The sequence below is a fragment of the Hyla sarda genome, chromosome 1 (assembly GCF_029499605.1).
Source record: "Hyla sarda isolate aHylSar1 chromosome 1, aHylSar1.hap1, whole genome shotgun sequence".
In the NCBI taxonomy this organism is placed as follows: domain Eukaryota; kingdom Metazoa; phylum Chordata; class Amphibia; order Anura; family Hylidae; genus Hyla; species Hyla sarda.
Window position 1 is genome coordinate 192,183,674 of NC_079189.1, and position 27,048 is coordinate 192,210,721.

Below are 27,048 nucleotides of genomic sequence, written 5' to 3' on the forward strand. Positions count from 1 at the left end.
CTAACCTGCGGATAGTGGAAAATTTGCAGGGTAATTTCGGCCATGAGACTTGTCATTTAAGGTGGCGTCGTAAAAGCAAAATTGTGCACTATTAAAACACGAAACATTCACACAAAATTACAGGGCCCCACACTGGCTAAAGCCGGCTTCACAACACTTTTCTTACTTATGGGGCCTAGATGGCTGGAAGATAGTTAAACTGGGCGCTCACATATACCATCCAGACCCGGCCCCCATCTTATTCCTTGGAATGAGACGACTAGTCAGATAGTGACTTCGTTTGGATCATTTTTGGCCCGTATCCGGTTGTATGACTGGACATAAAACAATGATCTGACAGGAGTCACTATCTACTCCGGTAGGATCAGTGAAAGGAATGAGATGGGGGCTGGGTACAGATGGGATACTGGAGCGCCCGGCTTAACCATCTCCCAGCCGGAGAAATGTGGTGTGAATGCACCCGCATATAATGCACATAAAAAAAAGAAAACGTTTAAAAAAATGTACTCTACAACAGAAAACCAAAAAATGTTTAACCTCTACAACAAGGAGATGTTTTCCTCTCGTGTCAAGCGCTTCTTCTTGGGGCCGCAACTCTCTTCCAAATTGGCAACTTCAGCCATCTGCCGGTCAGAAGAGGCCTTGGTGCTAGCAGATGATGAAGAACTCTGGGGTGCAGACACAGAGGGCTGGATGGAAGGTGCCGGAATGGTGTCCTCCTCCTGTGGAAAGTGAGCCTGCAGAAAGGCCTGGAACAACTTCATTATTTCCTGCTTACAGGAGGCCATAGTTGCTTCCGTCGGGTGTGGCAACACGTTGCGTACTGACAGAGAAACTTCTAGACGTCTGTATCAAGTTTGCTGATGTCGGCTTTCGTGATGATGTCATGCGCAAGAAAAACCTGTGCACATAAATCTGCACCCCCATTAGGAAATAGCTACGAGAAACTTCCAGACGTCTGTATCAAGTTTGCCAACATTTAGTGATGATGTCATGCGCAAGAAAATCCTGTGCGCCTAAATCGGTGACACATTAGTAAATAGCTGTGGAATTCAAGGTGGGAAAAAAACACAAAAAACACAATACAAACCGACAACATTAGTAAATTAGGCCCAATATGTTCTAAATACTTGTCAGCAGTGACTAATCTCAAATGTAAATAGGTTTGTGTATCTCATATTCATAAATGCACTGTTATCTTTAATTTAGAGGGAATTATCATAATTCTAAATAAACTTTGTCAGTAATTTTGGCTGTAATGTTTTTAAACTCAATGTAGCGTTTTAGATTTGTGAATATAAACATGTTCTAAGTCTTAGTCTTAATTACTGTAATTAATTTATGTAACAAGTGTCTGCCATGCAAATAATCTCATTATCTATTATCTACAGTGTAAAACATGCTGTATGGGCTTTATCAGGCATTCCACATGAAGTGAGTTTGCTTGGATTGACTGCTTAACTGATTTCTGACAGATGTGACCAGTAAGAAATGGTAAATGTTTACAAACTTCCCCCAAAAAAACTAAATAAATAAAGGAGATATTAGTCTCATTAGTTATGCCATGGAGCAACAGCTTGCACCAACTGACACATAGAGCCACACATAACAAGAACTGCCCCAGCATTTGGAACATTTAGTTCCAAATGCTGGGTGTGGGCTGCGGGGTTGTGACATCACAGTCACTCCCCTCATGATGTCACACCACACCCCCTCAATGCAAGTCTATGGGAGGAGGTGTGACAGTCTCAACACCCCTTCCATTGACTTGCATTGAGGGGGCGTGGCTGTCACAAAGTTAAACAGATTTGTAAATTACTTTTGTAAAAATCTTAATCCTTCCAGTACTTTTTAGCTGCTGAATACTACAGCTGACATCATGACCACAGTGCTCTCTGCTGACATCTCTGTCCCTTTTTGGAACTGTCCAGAGCAGCATGTATTTTCTATTGGGATTTTTTCCTACTCTGGACAGTTCTTAAAATGGACAGAGGTGTCAGCAGAGAGCACTGTGGTCATGATGTCAGCAGAGAGCTCTATATTCCAAAAAGAAAATAATTTCCTCTGTAGTATTCAGCAGCTAATAAATACTGGAAGAATTAAGATTTTTTAATAGAAGTAATTTACAAATCTGTTTAACTTTCTGTCACCAGTTGAAAAAAAAAAAGTTTTCCATTGGAGTACCCCTTTAAAGATTTGTGAGGTACAGATAGAGACCCTATATAGATATCATAGCACAGCTTTATACAGAGCTGTAATGCGGTTATGTACAGATCATCTAACAGAGCCAAGGTACTAAGCAACCTAGTTCTATGCCACTCATTGCCACTGGATTATCACATCTATTTGCCAAAATAGGACAAATGAACAGGGATTTTCTTAATAATGCAACCTCTTCAAAATATACTTTATCTAATTCCATGTTATAAAGTACAGTTTGAAAACATCCATCAAAGAGATTTAAAGCATACCGTGATATCCCACAAAGAAAGTTATGTTACTCAGTACCTGATCCTGATCATGTACATATAATTTTCATGTGTCTAGAACCTATATTTCTTTCTCAAATACCTTTTATCTGTTGCTCGCTTGCCTTGTTATTCTGTGCATTGGAGGGGGTGTGTCCTCAATCTGTATAACTTATCTGCCTTCCTAAGTGCTGGGTCTCTTCATCCAATCACTGCAGGCTGCTCTGTTATCCCCTCCCCCTTTTTTTTGCATATTGTAGTCTGATAGGACACGAGTGAGCACAGTGGAGTGATAGCCCTGCCCTCACTTACTGAACTTTGTCCATGCTTGTGCTTCAGCTTGAATAAAGATGATGCTGCAGACAGAATTATAGTCTGGATGGTATGGGGTGCTTTTATAAGCCATGATTTCTATAAAAACAAAATAACAATTTTTTATGAAGTATATTAGAAAGGTTAATGTTTTACCAAGATGAACAACATATAAAAAGGTTTTGAACCTGAAAGTGCCCATTTAAATTACACAAGATTTTTATGGTGTTAATTAGAAATAAATATACGCTACTCAAATAAAATAAAGGGAACACTAAGATAACACATCATAGATCTGAATGAATGAACTAATCATACAAAATACTTTCGTCTTTACATAGTTGAATGTGCTGACAACAAAATCACACAAAAATTATCAATGGAAATCAAATTTATCAACCCATGAAGGTCTGGATATGGAGTCACACTCAAAATAAAAGTGGAAAATCACACTACAGGCTGATCCAACTTTGATGTAATGTCCTTAAAACAAGTCAAAACGAGGCTCAGAAGTGTGTGTGACCTCCACGTGCCCGTATGACCTCCCTACAATGCCTGGGCATGCTCCTGATGAGGTGGCGGATGGTCTCTTGAGGGATATCCTCCGAGACCAGGACTAAAGAATCCGCCAACTCCTGGACAGTCTGTGGTGCAACGTGGCGTTGGTGGATGGAGGGAGGCATGATGTCCCAGATGTGCTCAATCGGATTCAGGTCTGGGGAACGAGCAGGCCAGTCCATAGCATCAATGCCTTCCTCTTGCAGGAACTGCTCACACACTCCAGCCACATCAGGTCTAGCATTGTCTTGCATTAGGAAGAACCCAAGGTCAACCGCACCAGCATGTGGTCTCACAAGGGGTCTGAGAATCTCATTTTGGTACCTAATGGCAGTCAGGCTACCTCTGGCAAGCACGTGGAGGGCTGTGCGGCCCCCCAAAGAAATGCCACCCCACACCATTACTGACCCACCGCCAAACCGGTCATGCTGGAGGATGTTGCAGGCAGAAGAACATTCTCCACGGCTTCTCCAGACTCTTTCAAGTCTGCCACATGTGCTCATTGTGAACCTGCCTTCATCTGTGAAGAGCACAGGGTGCCAGTGGCGAATTTGCCAATCTTAGTGTTCCCTGGCAAATGGCAAATGTCCTGCACAATGTTGGTCTGTAAGCACAACCCCACCTGTGGATTTTGGGCCCTCATACCACCCTCATGGAGTATGTTTCTGACCGTTTGAGCGGACACATGCACATTTGTGGCCTGCTGGAGGTCATTTTAGAGGGCTCTGTCAGTGCTCCTCCTTCTCCTCCTTGCACAAAGGCGGAGATAGTGGTCCTGCTGATGAGTGGTTGCCTCCTACAGCCTCCTCCATGTCTCCTGATGTACTGGCCTGTCTCCTGTTAGCACCTTTATGCTCTGGACACTACGCTGACCGACACAACAAATCTTCTTGCCACAGTTCGCATTGATGTGCCATCCTGGATGAGCTGCACTACCTGAGCCACTTGTGTGTGTTGTAGACTCCGTCTCATGCTACCACTAGAGTGAAAGCACAGTCAGCATTCAAAAGTGACCAAAACATGAGCCAGGATGCATAGGAACTGAAACTGAACTGAAAATTTGCACGCCAGTCTCACACAGTAGTATTAGAGCCTTCTTTACACCACACAAGATGGGAGCAGAGAGGGATGATCACTGTGATGTGTACTGTGAGAAAAAAAACGAATATTCGTAATTATGAATATATAGTGCTATATTCGCGAATATTCGTGAATTCGCGAATATGCGATATTCGCGAATAAAATTTGCATTGGGAATATTCGCAAGCAACACTATTGTTTAAGTGTTCCCTTTATTTTTTTGCATAGTGTACATTTTTAAGATATGGAGGCATAAGAGAGCTCCCAGGGAAAGTCAAGAGATTTATTTTTCTCATGTATTATATTTTATGAACCCAAATACAAACATACCACATTTGTCTCATCAACCACATTGTTGAGGTACTTTGTTATGTACGGCATTTACTCTATTTAGGTCACTGACAGAATCCCAATTGTTATTTATTTTTACTAATTTTGCTGTTGTGCAAACAAAAAATGTATATATTTTTTAGACTTTTGTCTTTTTTCAAGCACACAGGAGATACAAAGGCTTCTGCTCATTAATAGGCATCACAAGACATTTCCTTTGATAATAGTGGCAACATTTTAATTGTTAAAAAAAAAAAAAAAAAGTAGAACATATTGCTGTGCTCCAAATTACAAGGATTTGCTAGAATGCATCTTGTTCTCGGCTAATATTCTTTCATCCAGTGTGTTATCATTACAAGTGTACAGTAGTTTTCTCTGTTTGGGTTGATATGAGGTTTGATATGATTGTGATATTCCTGTTATACAAAAGTAAAAAAAATAAGTCAATAGCATTTAACCACTTAATGCACCACAATGTAACCATGAAATACAGTTAGGTAATAATGACTGTTGGGCTGGGTTTACACTACAGAATTTCAGCAGAGGACAATTTGCTGCTAAAATTCAATTCAGATCAGCGATTTGCGGTGATTTCGGGTCAATCAGATCTCTGGTGACCCAGAAAAAAAGGGTGAATGGGGCTGTCCGAGACAGCCCCATTCACCCTTACCCAGCAGGAGTGAGGTGGCATGGGTGCCGCCTCACAATCAATCACGAACCTGCTGGGCGGTGATAGGGATGGTGATCATGGCGATGATTGGGGCCGGTGGCGGTCTCCTACCTTTCCCTGGTCTGGCAGGGGTCCCCTCAGGAGTGGTGGCGGCGACAGGAGCAGCAGGATCGGTGGCAGCAGCAGTGGCAAGATACAGCAGGAGGTGAGGCCTGTTCACCTCCTGCTGTTGCTTAGCAACAACTCTCAGCATGCAAATCCAAAGGGCATGTTGGGAGTTGTGGTTTTGCAACAGTTGGAGTTCCAATTGCAACTCCCAGCATTCCTGTTGGCAGTCTGTTCATGCTGGGGGTTGTAGTTATACAAAAGCTGGAGGCACATTTTTTTCTATGAAAAAGTGTGCATCAAGCTGTTGCATAACTGCAACTCCCAACATGCCCTTTGCATGTCAATGCATGCTGATTGTTGCAGTTTTGCAACAGCTGGAGACACATTGGTTTGCGAAACCGGGTTTGTTACCTAACTCAGTGTATTGCAACCAGTGTGACTCCAGCTGTTGCAAAAATACAACTTCCAGCATGCACTGAGAGACTGTACATGCTGGGAGTTCTAGTTTTGCAACAGCTGGAGGCACACTGGTTTGTTTCTTATCTCAGTGTTTCACAACCAATGTGCTTCCAGCTGTTGCATAACTACAACTCCCAGCATGTATGGTCTCTCAATGCATGCTGGGAGTTGTAGTTTTTCAACAGATAGAGGTCCCCCCCCCCATGTGAATGTACCCAAGAGCAGGTTTACAGCAAGTTTTCTGCTGCAAGTTTGAGATGCGGCAAATTTTCCGCCACAGCTCAAACTCCCAGCGAGAAACTCACTGTAAACCCACCCGTGTGAATGTATCCTAAAAACACTACACTACACCTACACAAAATAAAAAGTAAAACACTACATATACACTAGACTTGTGCACAAGAAACATTTTTGTTTTGTTTTTTCGTTTTGGATAAAATGTTCGGTTTGGTAATATTTTCAGTTTTGATTTTTCGGATACATTCGGTATTCAGGCTTTTATTTTCTTTTGGATACATTTGGTATTCGGGTACATTCGGGTAAATCTTTTTTAAGCAGGGACCATTATCGGGAGCGTGTGTGTGCAGGAAAAGAGGGCAGCCACAGAGATCAGAACATTGGAAGACAGGTAAGATAATATAAATGTATGTGATTTATTATTAATACATAATGTAATGTAGAATGAATGAGTAAATGAATGAATGAATGAATGAATGCTGTATGAATGATTGATGTGTTTGATCGATGTGTTTGATTTTTGGGTGATTTATGTATAGCATGTCATGTCACTTGCGCTAACACTATTACAGTTACCAGGGTGCCTCCAGCTGTTGCAAAACTACAACACCCACCCAGCATGCCCTAACAGCCAAAGGCTGTCTGGGCATGCTGTGAGATGCAGTTTTGCAACAGCTGGAGGCACACTTTGGCAAACATGCTCAAAGCTTTGTCTGTCAGGGCATGCTGGATGGGTGTTGTAGTTTTGCAACAGCTGGAGGCACCCTGGTAACAATAACAGTCAGAAACAGTGTGTAGCGCAACAGTGTTAGCGCAAGGACCAATAAAAAAATTAGAATGAGTTCTTTACTTTCGTTTACGGATAATGAATACATTTGTTATTTTGATGTTCGTATTATGGTGGCTATTCGGGAATGTTCAAAATATGTTTTCGTGCATACGGATCGGTCTGAATGCCCGAAAACGGTAAAATACGGTAAATTTGACATTTGTGCCGAAACGAATTGCACATGTCTAATATATACATACCCCTAGACAGTCCCCCCCCCCCAATAAAAATAAAATAAAAGCGTCTTGTACGGCACTGTTTCCAATATGGAGCCTCCAGCTTTCGAAAAACAACAGCTCCCAGTATTGCCGGATAGCCACTGACTGTAACAACAGCTGGAGACACCCTATTTGGGAAACACTGTGGTAGGGTATTTTTGTGGCGGATTCAAATCCCCAATTTAGGCCTCAAATGCGTATGGTGCTCTCTCGCTTTGGAGCCATGTCGTATTTTAAGGAAACAGTTTAGGGCCACAAATGGGGTATATCCGTACTTAGGAGAAATTGCGTTACAAATTTTGGGGGGCTTTTTCTTCTTTTACCTCTTATGAAAAGGTAAATTTGGGGTCTACACCGGCATATTAGTGTAAAAAATAATAATTTTACACTAACGTGCTGGTGTTCCCCCATACTTTTAATTTTCACAAGCAGTAAAAGGAAAAAAAGATCCCTAAAATTTGTAACGCAATTTCTCCTGAGTACAGAAATACCCCATATGTGGGCGTAAAATGCTCTCCGGACGCACAACAAGGCTCAGGAGTGAGAGCGTGCCATGTACATTTGAGGCCTAAATTGGTGATTTGCAAAGGGGTAGCTGATTTTACAGCGGTTCTGACATAAACACGAACACTAAATACCCAGATGTGACCCCATTTTGCAAACCCCTCATGGAACGTAACAAGGGGTATAGTGAGCCTTAACACCGCACAGGTGTTTGACGAATTTTTGTTAAAGTTGAATGTGAAAATGAATTAAAAAAAATTTCACTAAAATGCCGGTGTTACCCTAAATTTTTCATCTTCACAAGGGAGAATAGGAAAAAAGCTCCCTAAAATTTGTAGCCCCATCTTCTGAGTAAGAACATACCCCATATGTGGATGTAAAGGGCTCTGCAGGCGAACTACAATACTCAGAAGAGAAGTAGTGCCTTTGGGCTTTTGGAGAGAGAATGCGTCCAAACTTCAAGGCCATGTGTTCACAAAGCCCCCATAGTGCCAGAACAGTGGACCCCCCACACATGGGACCCCATTTTGGAAACTACACCCTCATGTAATGTAATAAGGGGCACCTTGAGCATCTACACCCCACAGGGGTCTGACAGATTTTTGGAACAGTGGTCCGTGAAAATGAAAAATTTTATTTTTCATTTGCATAGCTCACTGTTCCAAAGATCTGTCAAATGCCAGTGGGGTGTAAATATTCACTGCACCCCTTATTAAATTCTGTGAGGGTGTAGTTTCCAAAATGGGGTCACATGTGGGGGATCCACTGTTCTGGCACCACAGGGGGCTTTGTAAATGCACATGGCCCCCGACTTCTATTCCAACCAAATTCTCTCACCAAAAGCTCAATGGCACTCCTGAGCATTGTAGTTAGCCTGGAGAGCCCTTTACATCCACATATGGGGTATTTCCATACTTAGAAGAAATGGGGTTACAAATCTTGGGAGGCTTTTTCTCCAATCACCCCTTGTGAAAATGAAAAATTTGGGGTAACACCAGCATTTCAGTGAAAAAAATCACATTTTTCATTTTCAAGTCCAACTTTAGTGGAAATTTGTCAAGCGCCTGTGGGGTGTTAAGACTCACTGTACCCCTTGTTACGTTCCTTGAGGGTTGTAGGTTTCAAAATAGTATGCTCTGTTTTTTTTTTTTTTTTGCTGTTCTGACGCCACAGGGGCTTTCTAAATGCAACATGCCCCCCAAAAACAATTTCAGCAAAATTTGCTTTCCAAAAGCCAAATGTGACTTCTCTTCTGAGCATTGTAGTTCTCCAGCAGAGCATATAACTTCCTAACATGGGTTATTTCCATACTCAGAAGAGATGGGGTTACACATTTTGGGGGGCATTTTCTGCCATTACCCTTTGTGAAAATGGTAAATTTGGGGAAAAAACTGCACTTTAGTGAAAAAAATTAATTTAATTTACACATACGACTTTAATGAAAAGTCGTCAAACACCTGTGGGGTGCTAAGGCTCACTGGACCCCTTGTTACGTTCCTTGAGGGATGTAGTTTCCAAAATAGTATGCCATGTTTATTTTTTTATGTTTTTGCTGTTCTGGCACCATAGGGGCTTCCTAAATGTGACATGCTCCTCAAAAAACATTTAAGAAAAACTCACTCTCCGAAATCTTATTGTCGCTCCTTCCCTTCTGAGCCTTGTAGTGCAACCACAGAGCACTTGACATCCACATATGAGGTATTTCCTTACTCGAGAGAAATTGGGTTACAAATTTTAAGGGGCCTCTTCTCCTACTACCCCTTGCAAAATTTCAAAAACTGGGTCTACAAGAACATGCGAGTGTAAAAAATGAAGATTTAGAATTTTCTCCTTCACCTTGCTGCTATTCCTGTGAAAAACCTAAAGGGTTAACACACTTTCTGAATCTCATTTACAGTTTTTATAGTGGGGTCATTTATGGGGTATTTCTAATATTTCTAATCCACTTCAGAACTGGTCCCGGAAAAATTCTGATTTTGAAAATTTTGTGAAAAATTCGAAAATTGCTGCTGAACTGTGAAGCCCTCTGATGACTTCCAAAAGTAAAAACTTGTCAACTTTATTATGCAAATATAAAGTAGACATATTGTGTATGTGAATCAATATATAATTTATTGGGAATATCTATTTTCCTTACAAGCAGAGAGTTTCAAAGTTAGAAAAGTGCAAAATTTTCAACATTTTCATGAAATTTGGGGATTTTTCACCAAGAAAGATTGCAACTAACGACGAAAAGTTACCACTATGTTAAAGTAGAATATGTCACGAAAAAACATCCTCGGAATCAGAATAATCGGTAAAAGCATCCCAGAGTTATTAATGCATAAAGTGACAGTGGTCAGAATTGCAAAAAAGTGCTCAGTCCTTAAGGGGTTCGTCTTAACCTAGTCTTTCTTTGCCTGCGTTATAAACAAAAGGAGCACAGCTTTGAATGACAGCTGCCCCTACAGTACTTAAAATTTTAAGCTTTATGTATGAAATTAAAATAAATGTAGTAAGGCTGTTTCCACTTGTTTTTTTTTTCTGGCAGTTTTTGGAAAACTGCCACTGCAGTTTTTGAGTCAAAGTCAGAAGTGGTTCCATAAGGGAGGAGAAGTGTAAGTCCTTCCTTTATGTGTCCAATTCCTTTTGAATACTCTTCTGGCATTGGCTCAAGAACTGCAGTGGTAGTATTCCAAAAACTGCCAGAAAAAAACCAAATGGAAACTTAGCCTAAACCTAAACTTAAAGGGTTATTCCAGGCAAAAACTTTGTTTTATATATATATCAACTGGCTCCGGAAAGTTAAACAGATTTGTAAATTACTTCTATTAAAAAATCTTAATCCTTCCAATAGTTATTAGCTTCTGAAGTTTTCTGTCTAACTGCTCAATGATGATGTCACGTCACGGGAGCTGTGCATGATGGGAGAATATCCCTTACATGATGGGAGAATATCCCCATAGGAGCTGGACAGCTCCCGGGATGTGAGTCATCAGAAAGCAGTTAGACAGAAAACAGCAACTCAACTTCAGAAACTAATAACTATAGGAAGGATTAAGATTTTTTAATAGAAGTAATTTACAAATCTGTTTAACTTTCCGGAGCCAGTTGATATATATATATATATATATATATATATATATATATATATATATATATATAAAAGTTTTTGCCTGGAATACCCCTTTAATATTGGCAGATTAGTCTATTTTCCCCTGTTCCTCTGCATGCTACAAAAAATGTTTCAATACAGTTAACTATTACCATAAATGTACTATCAACACATGCTCAAAGAAGAACCCTATATGACTACTACAACGGTTTGATAAAAAAAAAAAAATTATAGTTCTTGGAATGTCACAACACAGAAAGTTTTTTCAATAACATACAATTCAAACAACGACATTCAACCAAGTCCCGGTGGATATATCCAAATTCATGTCTAAAAGCTTGAAAATGCTAATGTAAATATCAAGCTTTGAGGTGTTCATGTATATATCCATGAGAGACTCAGTCATATGTTGTTGTTTGTACACATTGATTGGGGGGGGGGGGGAGAGGGATTTATTATCAGGAAACCAATAGTTATTTCTGAGGTTGTATGGAACAATTGTGTTGCAAGGGCTCTGGGCTAAAATTACGTCCCAGGAGTGCCAGAAAATCAGAACATTTTTACCCTGCAGTATGTTTTTTGCTCTATAGAATCCACATAAAAATCCTTATTGTAAAATTCTGGCAAACTGTAGGGTAATTGTCTATTATTTTTTACATAGATTTTTATTATTTCCATTTTTTTTGTAATTTTTCAATTATTTTCAATTATTTCTATTTTCTAGTAATTTTTATGTAGGTTTTTCTACCATTTAGATTTTCTTAATTTGTTTAGATTTTTCTAGTTTGTTTATTGGGATTTTTTTTTTTTTTAACACCATTAGCCAGCATGAATTATGGCTCTTAACCCCTTAAAGACTAGTTTTTTTCCTCCTTACCTTTTAAAAACCAATTTTTCACCTAAAATTCCATACTATAACTTATGTTTTGTGTCACCAATTCTACTTTGGAGTGACATTAGTCATTTTACCAAAAAATCCATGGCGAAACGGAAAAAAAATCTTGAAGAAAAAATGCCATTTTGTAAATTTTGGGGGCTTACGTTTCTACACAGTGCATTTTTCAGTAAAAATGACACCTTATCTTTATTCTGTAGGTTCATATGATTAAAATGATACCCTACTTACATAGGTTTGAGTTTGTCTTACTTCTGGAAAAAATCCTAACTACATGCAGAAAAATGAATACGTTTAAAATTGTCATCTTTTGACCCCTATAACTTTTTATTTTTCTTCATACGAGACGGTATGGGGCTCATTTTCTGCACCATGATCTGAAGTTTTTAGCGGTATCATTTTTTGTATTGATAGGACTTTCTGATCGCTTTTTATAAATTTTTTCATAATATAAAAAGTGACAAAAAATACGCTATTTTGTATTTTTTTTGTGCGTACACCATTTACTGTGAAGTTTAATTAACAATATATTTTTATAGTTCAGACATTTCTGCACGCGGCGATACAACATATATTTATTTTTATTTACACAGGTTTTTTTTTTTAAACGGGCAAAGGGGGGTGATTCTTACTTTTTTTAGGGAAGGGGTTAAATGATATTTCGCACTTTTTTTTTTGCAATGTTATAGCCCCCTCTAAGGGCTATAACACTGCACACACTGTTCTTCTACACAGATCCCTGCCATGCATTAACATGGCAATGATCAGTGTTATCGGCAGTCGATTGCTCAAGCCTGAATTTGGAGCAATTGGAGAAATCAATCGCCAATCCGATGCACCGGAGATAGGTAATGGACCCTCCGTTTGCGTTCTAGCTGATCGGGACATCGCGATTTCGCCGCGATGGTCCCGATCAGCCCTACTGAGCTGCCGAGAGTGTATTTTTGTTACTTTGGACACGGCGATCAACTTTGAACATTGCGTCTAAAGGGTTAATATCACATGGCACAACGAGCGGTGCTGCACGCTATTAGCCCAGGGTCCCGGCTTTCATAACTCGCCTAGACCGACCCAGTATGACGCTTATAGACCGGGATCGGGTGCAGGGCGTACAGGTACGTTCTGCGTCCTTAAGAGGTTAATGTTCAGGTATTTTGTTAGCTTTTTCCATTGTCAGTTCCCAAGTGGTGTAATTTTATTATAGTTTCCCCGCCTATCATTCTGCCAAAAAATTAGCATGGACATAAGTATTCAAACGCTTTGCTATATGGGTAAAAATCTGATTATTTTTATTTAAGCATAAGTTTGCAACCTAACAAAATCTTTAAAAAGTTTAAGGGTCTGAAAACACTGTATGTTAGGAATTGCATTGGCTATGAAAAAGAGGTAAACTATTTGAAATAACAGTGACCCTTTAAAGCGTGTTAGGGTTGAAAAGGTTATATCTTTGGTATATTATTGTTTACCTACAGAGAATCAACATACCTCAATAAAAGCCAATATAAACCAATTCAAACAAAATGTGAAGGAAGCAATACAAGACTAGAAAAAGCATCACAACATTTAAAGGGTACCAATCACCATATCTGAGCCCCTGTAACCATTAAAAAAAAACACCTCCTAGAGCATTAAACAAACGTTCCTACCATGTTTTTATAGTTGTTACTGATGAATGTAATCTTCAGAAAATAAGATTATAAAACGTCCTGTGTTGTATGCAAATGCAGCTCAAGTATTCCCCTGGGAGTGATTACAGCCCTGGGCACAGTGACTACTTGCAAACTTTGCATTGCCCAGAGGACTACTTGAGCTGCATTTGCATACAGCGCGGGACATTTTATAACCTCATTTTCTGAAGATTACAGTCATCAGTAACAACTATAAAAACATGGTAGGAACATTTGTTTAATGCTCTAGGACAGGCATAGGCAACCTTTGCCAATGCAGATGTTTTGGACTACATCTCCCATGATGCTCTTACAGCCAAAATGCTGACAAAGCATCATGGGAGATGTAGTCCAAAACATCTGCAGTGCCGAAGGTTGCCGATGCCTGCTCTAGCAAGTGTTTTAACCTGTTGGGGACGAAGGGCGTATGCATACGCCCTTGCGTCCTGGTACTTAAGGATGAAGGGCATATCCATACGTCCGTGGGAATTTCGGTCCTCACCACGCGCTGGGCGGGGACCGGACCGGGGTGACTGCTGATATCTATCAGCAGGCACCCCGTGCATATGCCCAGGGGGGTCATTAGACCCCCCCATGTCGGCGATCGGCGCAAATCGGAAGTGAATTCACACTTGCGATTTGCGCCGATTCCGGGTCATTACGGGTCTATGGTGACCCGGAATATAAGGGGATCGCAGTTGTCTAAGACACCTACAATCCCCCTGAAGGGATAGGAGTGAGGTGGCAGGGGTGCCACCCCTCCTATCCCTGTTATTGGTCTGCTATTGATCGTCAGAAGCAACAACCAATAGCAGATCGGGGGCGGGGGGGTTAACATTTGTTTTCCCCGTCCTGCCCACCCACAATAGGCGGGGCAGGATGGGGAAACCGTCGGGGACCGGCACCGAAGATTCACTTACCATCCGGAGGCAGCGGGCGACGGTGATCGGCGGGCGGCGATGATGTGCGGCAGAAGAGGACGGCTCCCTGGATCCTACGGAAGCCGGTATGTTGCCTGGCAACATCTGGAGGGCTGCAGTCTGAGACCATTATACAGTGGTCTCTAACCTGTAACCCTCCAGATCTTGCAAAACTACAACTCCTAGCATGCCCAGACAGCTGTTTGCTGTCTGGGCATGCTGGGATTTGTAGTTTTGCAACATCTGGAGGGTCACAGTTTGGAGCAGTGGTCTATAAACTGTAGCCCTCCAGATTTTGAAAAACTGCAAATCCCAGCATGCCCAAACAGCAAACAGCTGTCTCAGCACGCTGGGAGTTGTAGTTAAGTACCTCCAGCTGTTGCATAACTACATCTCCCAGCATGCCCTTCGGCGATCAGTACATACTGGGAGTTGTAGTTTTGCAACAGCTGGAGGCACACTGGTTGGAAAATACTGAGGTAGGTAACAGAACCTAACTGAATGTTTTCCAACCAGTGTGCCTCCAGCTGTTACAAAAGTACAACTCCCAGCATGCACAGTCTGTCAGTACATGCTGGGAGTTGTAGTTTAGCAACAGTTGGAGGCACAATGGTGGGGAAATACTGAGTTAGGTAACAGAACCTAACTGAAGGTTTTCCAACCAGTGTGCCTCCAGCTGTTGCAAAAGTACAACTCCCAGCATGCACGGTCTGTCAGTACATGCTGGGAGTTGTAGTTTTGAAACAGCTGGAGGTTTTCCCCCCCATGTGAACGTACAGGCTACATTCACACGGGCAGGTTTACAGTAAGTTTCCTGCTTCAAGTTTGGGCTGCGGCAAATTTTTCGCCGCAGCGCAAACTCCTAGCGGGAAACTCACCTTAACATGCCAGTGCGAATGTACCCTAAAAACACTACAATACACTACACTAACCCAAAATGAAGGGTAAAACACTACATATACACCCCCTTACACTGTCCCCCCCCAATAAAAATGAAAAATGAATTGTACGGCAGTGTTTCCAAAACAGAGCCTCCAGCTGTGGCAAAACAACAACTCCCAGCATTTATGGACAGCCACTGACTGTCCAGACATGTTGGGAGTTTAGCAATAGCTGGAGGCACCCTGTTTGGGAATCACTGGCGTAGAATACCCCTATGTCCATCCCCATGCAATCCCTAATTTAGTCCTCAAATGCGCATGGCGCTCTCTCATTTTGGAGCCCTATCGTATTTCAAGGAAACAGTTTCGGGCCACATATGGGGTATTTCCGTACTCAGGAGAAATTGCACTACAAATTTTGGGGGGCCTTTTCTCCTTTTACTCCTGTTAGTGAAAAAAAAATGTTTACACTAACATGCTGGTGTTGCCCCATACGTTTTATTTTCACAAGCAGTAGAAAGAAAAAAAAGACCCCCAAAATTTGTAACACAATTTCTCCTGAGTACGGAAATACCCCATATGTGGGTGTAAAATGCTCTGCGGACGCACAACAAGGCTCAGGAGTGAAAGCGCACCATGTACATTTAAGGCCTAAATTGATGATTTGCACAGGGGTGGCTGATTTTACAGCGGTTCTGACATAAACGCAAAAAAATAAATACCCACATGTGACCCCATTTTGGAAACTACACCCCTCATGTAACGTGACAAGGGGTATAGTGAGCCTTGACACCTTACAGGTGTTTGACAAATTTTCAGTCAAATTGGATGGGAAAATGAAAAAAAAAAATTTTTCACTAAAATGCTGGTGTTACCCTAAATTTTTCATGTTCACAAGGGACAATAGGAAAAAAACAAAACAAAATGTATAACCCCATTTCTTCTGAGTAAAAAAATACCCCATATGTGGATGTAAAGTGCTCTGCGAGAGAACTACAATGCTCAGAAGAGAAGGAGCGCCATTGGGATTTTGAAGAGAAAATGTGTCCGAAATTGAAGGCCACGTGTGTTTACAAAGAACCCATAGTGCCCGAACGATGGACCCCCCCACATGGGACCCCATTTTGGAAACTACACCCCTCATGTAATGTATTTACACCCCACAGGTGTCTGACAGATTTTTGGAACAGTGGTCCGTGAAAATGAAAAATTTAATTTTTCATTTGCACAGCCCACTGTTCCAAAGATCTGTCAAACGCCAATGGGTTGTAAATATTCATTGCACACCTTATTAAATTCTGTGAGGGGTGTAGTTTCCAAAATGGGGTCACATGTGGGGGGGTCCACTGTTCTGGCACCACGGGGGGCTTTGTCAAGGCACATGGCCCCTGACTACCATTCCAAATGGTGCTCCTTCTCTTCTGAGCATTGTAGTTCGCCCATAGAGCATTTTATGTCCTAACATGGGGTATTTCCATACTCAGAAGAGATAGGGTTACAAATTTTGGAGGGCATTTTCTCCGATTACCCTTTGTAAATATTGTAAATTTTGGGGGGAAAACTGCACTTTAGTGAAAAAAAATTTTTTTTTCATTAACACATCCGATTTTAACGAAAAGTCGTCAAACCCCTGTGGGGTGTTAAGGCTAACTGAAACCCTTGATACATGCCTTGAGGTGTGTAGTTTCCAAAATGTTATGCCATGCGGGGTTTTCTGCTGTTCTGGCACCATAGGGGCTTTCTAAATGTGACATGCCCCCCAAACACCATTTCAGCAAAATTCACTTTCCAAAATCCCATTGTCGCTCCTTCCCTTCTGAGCCCTCTACTGCGCCCGCCGAACACTTGACATACACATATGAGGTATTTCCTTACTCAAGAGAAATTGGGTTACAAATTTTGGGGGGCTTTTTCTCCTATTACCACTTGTAAAAATTCAAAAAAGGGCTCTACAAGAACATGCGAGTGTAAAAAATGAAGATTTTTAATTTTCTCCTTCATTTTGCTGCTATTCCTATGAAACACCTAAAGGGTTAACACACTTACTGAATGTCATTTTGGATACTTTGAGGGGTGCAGTTTTTATAATTGGGTCTTTTATGGGGTAATTCTAATATGAAGGCCCTTTAAATCCATTTCAAAACTGAACTGGTCCCTGAAAAATTCAGATTTTTTTAAAAATTTTGTGAAAAATTGGAAAATTGCTGTTGAACTTTGAAGCCCTCTGATGTCTTCCAAAAGTAAAAACATGTCAACTTTATGATGCAAATATAAAGTAGACATATTGTATTTGTGAATCAATATATAATTTACTTGTAATGTCTATTTTCCTTACAAGCAGAGAGCTTCAAAGTAAAAAAAAAATGCAAAATTTTCTAATTTTTCATAAATTTTTTTTAATTTTTCACCAAGAAATGATGCAAGTATCGACGAAAATTTACCGCTACCATAAAGTAGAATATGTCACGAAAAACAATCTCGGAATCAAATTTATAAGTAAAAGCATCCCAGAGTTATTAATGCTTAAAGTGACAGTGGTCAGATTTGCAAAAAATGCTCCCGTCCTTAGGGTCATAATGGGCTCCATCCTCAAGGGGTTAATGGTTACAGGGGCTCAAATGATGTGATTGGTTCCCTTTAAATGTAGTAAACCAGGGGGCGGAGCCTGACCGCTGACTGGAATGGCCGCGTGAGACTGTCCTCTCCGGCCTTGCACCTCTGAAGCACCGTTTAATACCTCGTTACTACATCGGTGATGGTGAAGATAGGTCGCTCATTCCCTAGTGACCCTGCTGAAATGCCGAAATCCCCAAAAAATCCGGCGGACGTGGCAACTTTCTTCAAAAAGCGATCGGAACGCTCCCCGGCCAGGGCACTAAAGATGGCCCCTGAACCTGCGCCCCACAATGACTCGGAGGATGAGGGAGGCCAGGAGAGCGACTCCGAAGGGAGCAGCATGACTACGCTCACACCAGCCTTCTTCAAAGCGTTTATGAGGAAGGCTCTATCTCAAGCCCTCAAGCCGGTACGGGCTGACCTGGCCGAGATCAAATCAGAAGTCCAGGCTAAAGGCTTCCGCACAGAGGCCCTTGAAACAGCCTGCCACGACTTGACGGTCCACTCGGCAGCGATGGCGTCGAGGACTGAAGTACTAGAAGCCCACATTAATAGTGCCCTCATGTTGATCGAGGACCAGGAAAATAGGAGCCGGCGTAAGAATATACGCCTCAAGGGGTTACCGGAGTCCTGGTCAGCAGAAGCTCTCCCCAAGATAGCAGGAGAAATCTTCGAGGGTCTCCTAGGGAAGGACAGAGCTACAAAGATTGTGGTGGAGCGTATCCACAGGGCGCTGAGACCCAAGCCCAAGCCGTCTGAACCGCCGAGAGATGTCATCTGCGGCCTCCTATCCTTTGTGGACACTGCAGCTATTCTACAGGCGGTGAGGGAAAAGGGCCCCATAACCTACGGAGATGCAGAACTTGCGTTCTATCAGGATATTGCTCCGACGACTCTAATGAAACGGCGCCTGATGCGGCCTCTACTGGAAAAGCTTAGGGACAAAGGTCTACCTTATGCTTGGCTGTTCCCCTTTGGCCTCTCGGTGCTAAAGGGAGGCAAACGGATTATCATCAAGACGCCGGACGACCTGTCTGCTGCATGGACCACCCTGGGAATCTCCCCGGTGGAGGTCCCTTCATGGCTGCCTCTCTCTGAAAGTGCTCCGTTACCGCAACTACCACGACTGGAGGACTGGAAGCAGGTTACGAGACACAAGATTCCCAAGATGAAGAAGACCCCAGTCAAAGAAGTGCCTTCTGACCGTTGAAAGATAAGTACTATGCTGAACACCTACCGCACTGTATGATGTCAGGGGACCGGGATCTGTCACCCTGAGACGGGAACCTGCAATCCGCTGCAACCCTCCCCTATCCTAGAGAACTGTCCCCCTCCCCCCCCCCCCCGCCTTTTTTCTTTTTTGTCCTCGGCTCACCTGCACCTATAACCCATGGTCCGGTGTGCGGGCGAGGTACATATGGAAAGAGGTCATGTATGGTGTGTGGCTTGACACCTTGCCTGCTTGACCCGACAGTTAACATCTCTTAATGGGGCCTCTACTGCTCTGGACCTCCCCCCCCTCCCCCCCCATGTCGCCAACATCGTGGAAAATTGGGAGTCCGGGATCTCTCCTCCAGGGTTAATGTTCTCTCCTGCGGACTAGTTTACGCTTAACTGATTTGTGAGACACTCTCCGCTCCCTGTCGGTACCGACAGTTCCAATTGAAGGGACGATGGGTTATGTTCTGCCCTGCGTATCACCTGGACTTTACAAGAAGAGGTCTTTATTCTGATGTAGCTGCAGGAAGAATACTAGACTCGGGATCTACTCTGGGACGCCTACCACCCCCCCCCCCTCCCCACCAGGCATACCCTCTACAGCTGTTGATGGACACCCCCTCCACCCACTCCCCTTTTTTTGTTTGTTCCCCATCTTAGCCTGACAAATGCCCCCACCCCCCCCACCCTTTGTATCATTGGCTCGCGGATGTAGCCTAGCTCCATAGCCCCCGATCCCCCCACGCTGTGGCAGAGTGCAGAGGGCTCCTCCTATCAGTAGATTGCATTTTATTAATACTATGCTGTGCTCTGTCTTTACTGTGTTTTTTTTATTTTTTATTTTTTATTGTGCATATGATTGTCGGGCGGTGATTAACTGTTGTGTGCTGTCTGTCACGCCTATTCTCGCTTTTCTATCCTGACTGGTCCCCCCCCCGGCCCGCCTACTCTTTACAATCTTTTAACCATTTAATTCTACTATCCCTTCTACGGTAGTCACATCCTTTCCTCCCCTCCACCTACCTGCCTCTTGCTCAACGACCTCCCACTTTCCCTACACCTCTTATGCATGTTAATGCTATCTCTAGTCCATTTCATCCCTCCCCCTCCCCCTTTTCTCCTCCTTCCCCCCTCCCTTATCCCTCACCGAGGCTACTGCCCCCTCCCTCATTCCCTCCCCTCTCCCTCTTCCTCCCCCCCCCCCGTTATTTTATTTTTTTCCCCACCCACACCTCCCCTACCTCTCCCCCTCTCACCTTTCTACACTCTCATAGTGACTTTCTCCTTCTCTCCTCCTCTCGGCCCTTACCTCCGTTTCTCTGCTATTTCTTTGATGCGGTAGGGGTACCCCCCGAACGCGCCAGATATCGCCTTCCTGAGCAATATTCTACAGGAAGTTTGTTCATGCTGAGTGCTGTTCAGATCTATTCATGTTGAGGACTTTACAGTATATGCTTATGCGGCGTTCTGGTTGTAGCTTGGGTCAGCGGACCTACTGTTAATGTTATACTGCTGTCTTGTTGTAGATATCATTGCATACTGTGCATAGGAGCCACCTATGTTATATACCTTGTAGTTCACCATCACTGTTTCATTGCCGGTGTGGACGAGTTGCTCCACAGGTTGGGAAGTCTACTACTCCCCCCCCCGCAGATTAGCACAGCGAACCTGCAGTGACCATCCACACACACATCACCACTGCTTCACATGGAGAGGATTCTGCGCTTGCCGCCGACCTCTCACCCCCTCCCTTTTTTTTCTTTTTTCTTGTTTTTACTTGCGTTTGGCAACAACCCATCCCCCTTCGTTCACCCCCTGCGGCCACCAACCACCGATCTCTTTTACCGGTGTCCGTGCCCACTCCCTGCCTACCCCCCCTTTTCTGTCTCTTCCCCTACATACTCCTACTTACATACTTTTCCGTTCACTTACTCTCTTAGCCTACTTTACTCTTTTCTTCCTACTCATTCCTTACCTCTTAATCTACTTTTCCTTACCTGAAGAGCCTGATCTCAGCCTGAGCCTTTTGAGCAATGTCCTCACTCACGTGTGTGTCTTTCAATGTCAGGGGTATGCTGACGCCGAATAAGCGGCACCATGTACTTGCAGTAGTTAAAAAGCTTAAACCGTCACTTTTGTTTCTACAGGAAACTCATTTTAAAAAAGGAAAAATCCCAAAATTACCCACTAAACAGTTCACCCAGTGGTATCACTCTTGCCACGAGACCTCTGCATCGAAGGGCGTGTCCATCGCCATCCACAAATCGGTCAAAATTAGAGTGCTCAGTGAGCACTCTGATGCCAAGGGTAGAGTTCTCTTTCTGCGCGTGCTAATACACAACTCGAAATTCACTTTAGCAAATATATACGCTCCCAATCATGCACAGGTCGCGTGGCTCCTGAGAGTATTGAATGATCTGACACTGTTTGCAGATGGCCCGATTATACTGGGAGGTGATTTTAATGTGACCCTAAACCCTGCTCTGGACTCCACTACCTCTAGATCCTCGATCTCCCACAGAGCCCTGGCATGTCTCCGTACCAAACTGTCTGACCTTTCTCTTTTAGATACATGGCGGACGAGGAATCCCACGGTCAGAGACTACTCGCACTACACGGCTGCCCGCAACTCATACCAAAGATTGGATTATCTCTTCATTCACTCCTCCCGGATTTCCTCCCTCACGGCTGCAGGTATTGATGTTCTGTCTCTTTCTGACCATGCTCCCGTCTTCTTCACTCTCTCCCTCTCCACTCCAACTACTTGTACTGCCAGGTGGAGACTAAATGAACATATATTAGAAAACCCCCAAGCCAAGGAAGATATACAATCCCACATCAATTCTTATTTTGATTCTAACATCAACTCCGGCCCGTCGTTTCCTGTAATTTGGGAGGCACATAAAGCATACGTGAGGGGCATTCTCATTTCCTGGGGCATGAAACTGAAAAGGTCTTACCAGGCTGAGATTGACTCACTCCTGTCCCGCATAGTTGCCCTCGAGAAATCCCATAAAACATTTAGAACTGATGTCACTCAAAAGGAACTTGAATCGGTCAGGAAACAACTAGTTGACCATCTCAACTACAAGTCTGCTAAAGCTTACATGAATTATAGACACAAGCTTTATGCCCATGGCGACAAGGGAGGGAAACGCATGTCTTCGTTACTGAAAAAAGCAAAAGCTAAGCAACAAATCCATGAGATTAAGCGCTCTGATGGCTCATTATGCACAACTACCAATGATATAGCTTTAGCCTTCCAGAAATTTTATTCCAATCTTTACAATTTATCCGACTCCTCCAATCCGATTTCGGGAAAGGAAAGGGAACATATGACGCGGAAGTTTCTAGATGACATTTCATTGCCCGGCTTAGACGATTCTATGGCCAACGACCTTCTGGTCCCGATCTCGGAGGAGGAGGTGAGGAGGGTTCTCTCTTCCTTTCCCCCAGGTAAGAGTCCGGGCCCAGATGGCCTGCCGCTCTCGTACTACAAACAATTCCAGGTTTCCCTCCTGCCCCATCTCACAACCTGGTGTTCGTCCCTATTCACGGGCTCTTCTCTTCCACCACAGGCACTTGAAGCTCACATTACACTCATTGCGAAAGATGGAAAAGACACTAGTGAATGTGGTAGCTATCGCCCGATCTCACTTCTAAACTTAGACCTTAAACTTTGGGCCAAACTCTTATCTCTCCGACTCAAGAAATTCTTGCCCCACCTTATTGGAGAGGAGCAGGTGGGTTTTGTACCGGGTAGAGAGGGTCACACTAACACGACAAAACTACTCACAGCCATTTCTCAGGCCCATTCCAGCGGAGCCCCCCTTGTCCTTCTTGGCATTGATGCCGAGAAGGCATTTGACAGAGTTGACTGGCAATATTTAGTGGCAACTCTGCACAAGCTACGGATCCCTCTCCCATTCATATCTGCTATCATGACACTGTACTCATCCCCTTCTGCTTCCCTCCTGGTAAACGAGTCCATATCTCCCTCTTTTAGGATAACGAATGGTACCAGACAAGGCTGCCCCCTTTCCCCCACATTGTTCATTTTAGTGATGGAGACCCTTCTCCAGAAGGTGCGACAGTCGCCCTCCATATTGGGACACCGGACGCCGCGAGGCGACCTGAAAGTCTTAGCCTTTGCTGATGACTTACTGTTCCTCCTATCGAACCCTTTAGAGGGTCTTTCCCAGTTGGTGCAGTTGTTCTCCGAGTTTGGTGCTATATCAAATTTTAGGGTCAATGTGTCGAAATCAGAGTTGCTTAACATTTCCCTCCCCACCCACGCCTCTGCCATGCTTAGAGATAACTCTAATTTTAAGTGGGCCACATCTCATCTCAAATATTTGGGAGTGCATATTACCCCCAGGCTGGACAACCTGTACAAAGCGAACTTTGACCCGCTTCTTGAAGAGATTAAATCTATCCTGAAGGAGTATGACATAGCACTGATCTCGTGGCTGGGCAGAAGGAACGTACTACAATGCTACATAATTCCCAAGATTACGCATAAATTCCTGATGTTGCCGATCACCCTACCGGGCAAATTCTTTACTTCCATTAGATCGCTTTTCTCCAAATACCTATGGAAACAAAAACGCCCCAGACTATCACATTCTTTGCTCGTTCGCCGATTCTCGGAGGGAGGCATCGGTCTGCCGGACGTCCGTCGACTGTATGAGGAGATTCAACTTAAACGATGGACGCGTCTAGCACGACCGATGTATGGCCCGATGGAGGTACAGTGGGCACATGAGGCATACGAGGGTGACCTACTTGGGGCTCTGTGGATGCCGACTGTGAGAGGCAGGCGACATACCGATCCCAATGACCGACTTTTATATGGTGGCATTCTCTCCTCCTGGCAGCATTTCTCCCCTTCTCTTTCCCCTTCTATCTCCCCCCTTCTCCCTTCACATCTTATACCTGCAGCCGTTGACATGTCTGTACCCACCTATGCTCCCATGTGGAACAAATTAGCCAGATTGCCAATTTCACAGTTTTTCTCTGATGGTGGGATCCCGTCCGACGATGCTCTACAAAGTTTGATGCCTGAGGTAGGTGCCTCCTTCTTACACCTAGATCATGTCAAATCATGCTGTAGGACTTTTAGCAGCAAGTTTCTACCATTGAGGGGCCTGACGGTTTTTGAGAACTCCTTGGTTACCTCCAATGGTGAGCCGTGGAAGCTTTCAAAACTCCGTTTTGCATATAGAATGGCGCAGCCGAAATGGAAACCTCATTACATTGCCTCATGGGAGAGAGAACTGGGACGTTCTTTTACAGAACTAGAAATAGACCGTATTCTCGCGGCCTCACATGGTCAGTCCAGGTGTATTAGAATTCAAGAAACACATTTTAAAATACTGTCACGCTGGTATAAAGTCCCTGAATTCCTATACGCGCATGGCCTCTACCCCTCTGATAAGTGCTGGAGATGCTTGGTTCAGCGAGGTACGCACGCCCACATTTGGTGGTTCTTTCCCTCCGTCATGCCTTTCTGGCAGGAGGTGGAGTCAACAATTAACTCAATAGTGGAATCTCCTGTTCAACTTAATCCTGAGTCCGTCCTGCTGGGCTGCCCCTCCATCTCCTATGTCCCCACATCAGATATACTGGTCTCTCATATGGTGGCGGCAGCGAAATCCCTAATCCCTTTAAATTGGCTGAACACAACGCCCCCGGCCAAAAGTGATTGGCTCGCTAAGATTTCTCAGATCAATAGATTTGAGGAATTGTACAGTAGATTAAATAGAACACACGATACCTATTGCAAGATATGGAAACCGTGGCTAGATTCACCCTATGCTTTGACGACATGATTTTGGTCGACTACCATCTACCTGACTGCTCAGAGGCTCAGACTCCTTACCTGCCCCATGTTCTCTACCCTCTTCACTAACCCTCGTCTCCTCCTCTGCTGCTTTTTCTTGCCTTTGTTCCTTTTTCTTACCTTCCGCTACTCTCTTTGTTCTCTCTTTCTACTCCCCCCCCCCCTAGGTATCCCACATGTTTCCTTTACCACCCGCCTTCTTATACACATCCTTATCTTGACCCACCACCTCCCCTACCCTCCCTCTCCCACTTGATTCCATCAACCCTCCCCAATTCCATGCTCTCCCAAGCACCCGACTGGTTTGGAGCTAATCGCAAGTTTATAGTTACCTCATGTGCTGCTGCTGACATTTAGTGTGCGCTCCATTCAAGCCTAACCGCCTTAAAATAACACTGCTGTGCAACATGTTGATAATTTAGTTCTGAAGCTCACTGTATCCACTGAAAAAATGGAAAACAAGAGCATTGTTGTTTTACCACCTGCGAGTGGGGTGTTTGTGTTACCAATGTTCTTTTCCTCGTGCTCAATAAAGACATAGTTGATAAAAAAAAAATGTAGGAAACCAAGCAACCAAGGGACCAAGGAAGGATTGCCATGGGTTTAAGAAAATTTCAGTAGCAAATCTATGTATAAACTTCCACTTTTAGGGTATGTTCACATGTGTCTACTTTCTGTGAGCAGGAATGTGCATCAAAAATCTGCAGCAGATCTGCAGCAAAAATATGCACGTGGGAACTGACCCTAACTGTAAATAATAAAAGCAGGAAAAAAATTCTTACTTTTGTGTCAGCAGTGTGCGCTATGTTTTTCTTATTTTTTTATCAAATTCTGCCAACTTACTCTGTTTATTTCCTCCAGAAATTCCCTTATAATTTTAGGCAGCACCTGGACTTGCCACTGCCTAGATGTGTCCTACAATTAAGGATCACATGCAATTGCCACAGCCAGTAGTGCAGATAACTCTGTCCTTCTGACCATAAACTAAGTTAAAGTTTTACAAAACAAAAAGGAATAAGATACAATTTACTTCCTCATATATTTTTGATCAAAATGTAAAAATGAGGACAATAAATATATAATTTAAAATTAACTTGAGTTTTCTCCTTCATGAATAAACACATAAATAGATATATTAGAATTAAAAAATAACATAAGTTTGTCTAGGTTACTTCTTTACTACGTTTTTTTGTTTTTTGTTGCTTTAATCAAATCATCAGGGGAGGTGATGAATGAGGAGAGTCAAATATGTGGTTGAAAGCATTTCTACCTGCCATGTTCATTTCTTTTATTTCTTTAACTAAAAGAAATGTGTTTTCAAAGGGAATCAACTGAACATGTAGAATTATAAACAGAAAGGGCAAGTTAAAAGTAGAACATATGAGTTTTTTAGGGATTAACTTTACCTTAAAAAAACAAAACAAATAAAACTGATGTGATATTTAGCTGATGTGGAATTAAAGATGCCATATTTAACATTTTAGCAAATATTTTAATTTATCCAACTGGTATTGTTCTCTCTTTTTCTCATCCAGTCTTTTGCTTTTTTGTTTGCTAGTTGCCTAGGTTTCTGATCACTCCTTCACTGTAGGATCAGTGGCTTTGCAGGAATTGTCACTCCCTAACTGCAGCATAAGGCCAGGTGTCCGGAATTGCAGGTGAGCACATCAGTTAGCGCCTTTGACCCCTGTTAAAGGGGTACTCCGCCCCTGGCATCTTATTCCCTATCCAAAGGATAGGGGATAAGATGTTAGATCGCCGCGGTCCCCCTGCTGGGGACCCCGGGGATCGCCGCTGCGGCACCCCGCCATCATTACTGCACAGATCGAGTTCGCTCTGTGCGTAATGTCGGGCGATACAGGGGCCGGAGCAGCGTGACATCATGGCTCCTCCCCTCATGACATCACGGCCCATCCCCTTAATGCAAGTCTATGGCAGGGGACGTGACAACTGCCACGCCCCCTTCCATAGACTTGTATTGACGGGGGCGGGCTGTGATGTCACAAGGGGCGGAGCCGTGACGTAACGATGCTCCGGCCCCTGTATTGCCCGTCATTACGAGTGATCTCGCTCTGCGCAGTAATGATAGCAGGGTGCTGCAGCAGCGATCCCCGGGGTCCCCAGCAGCGGGACCCCGGCGAT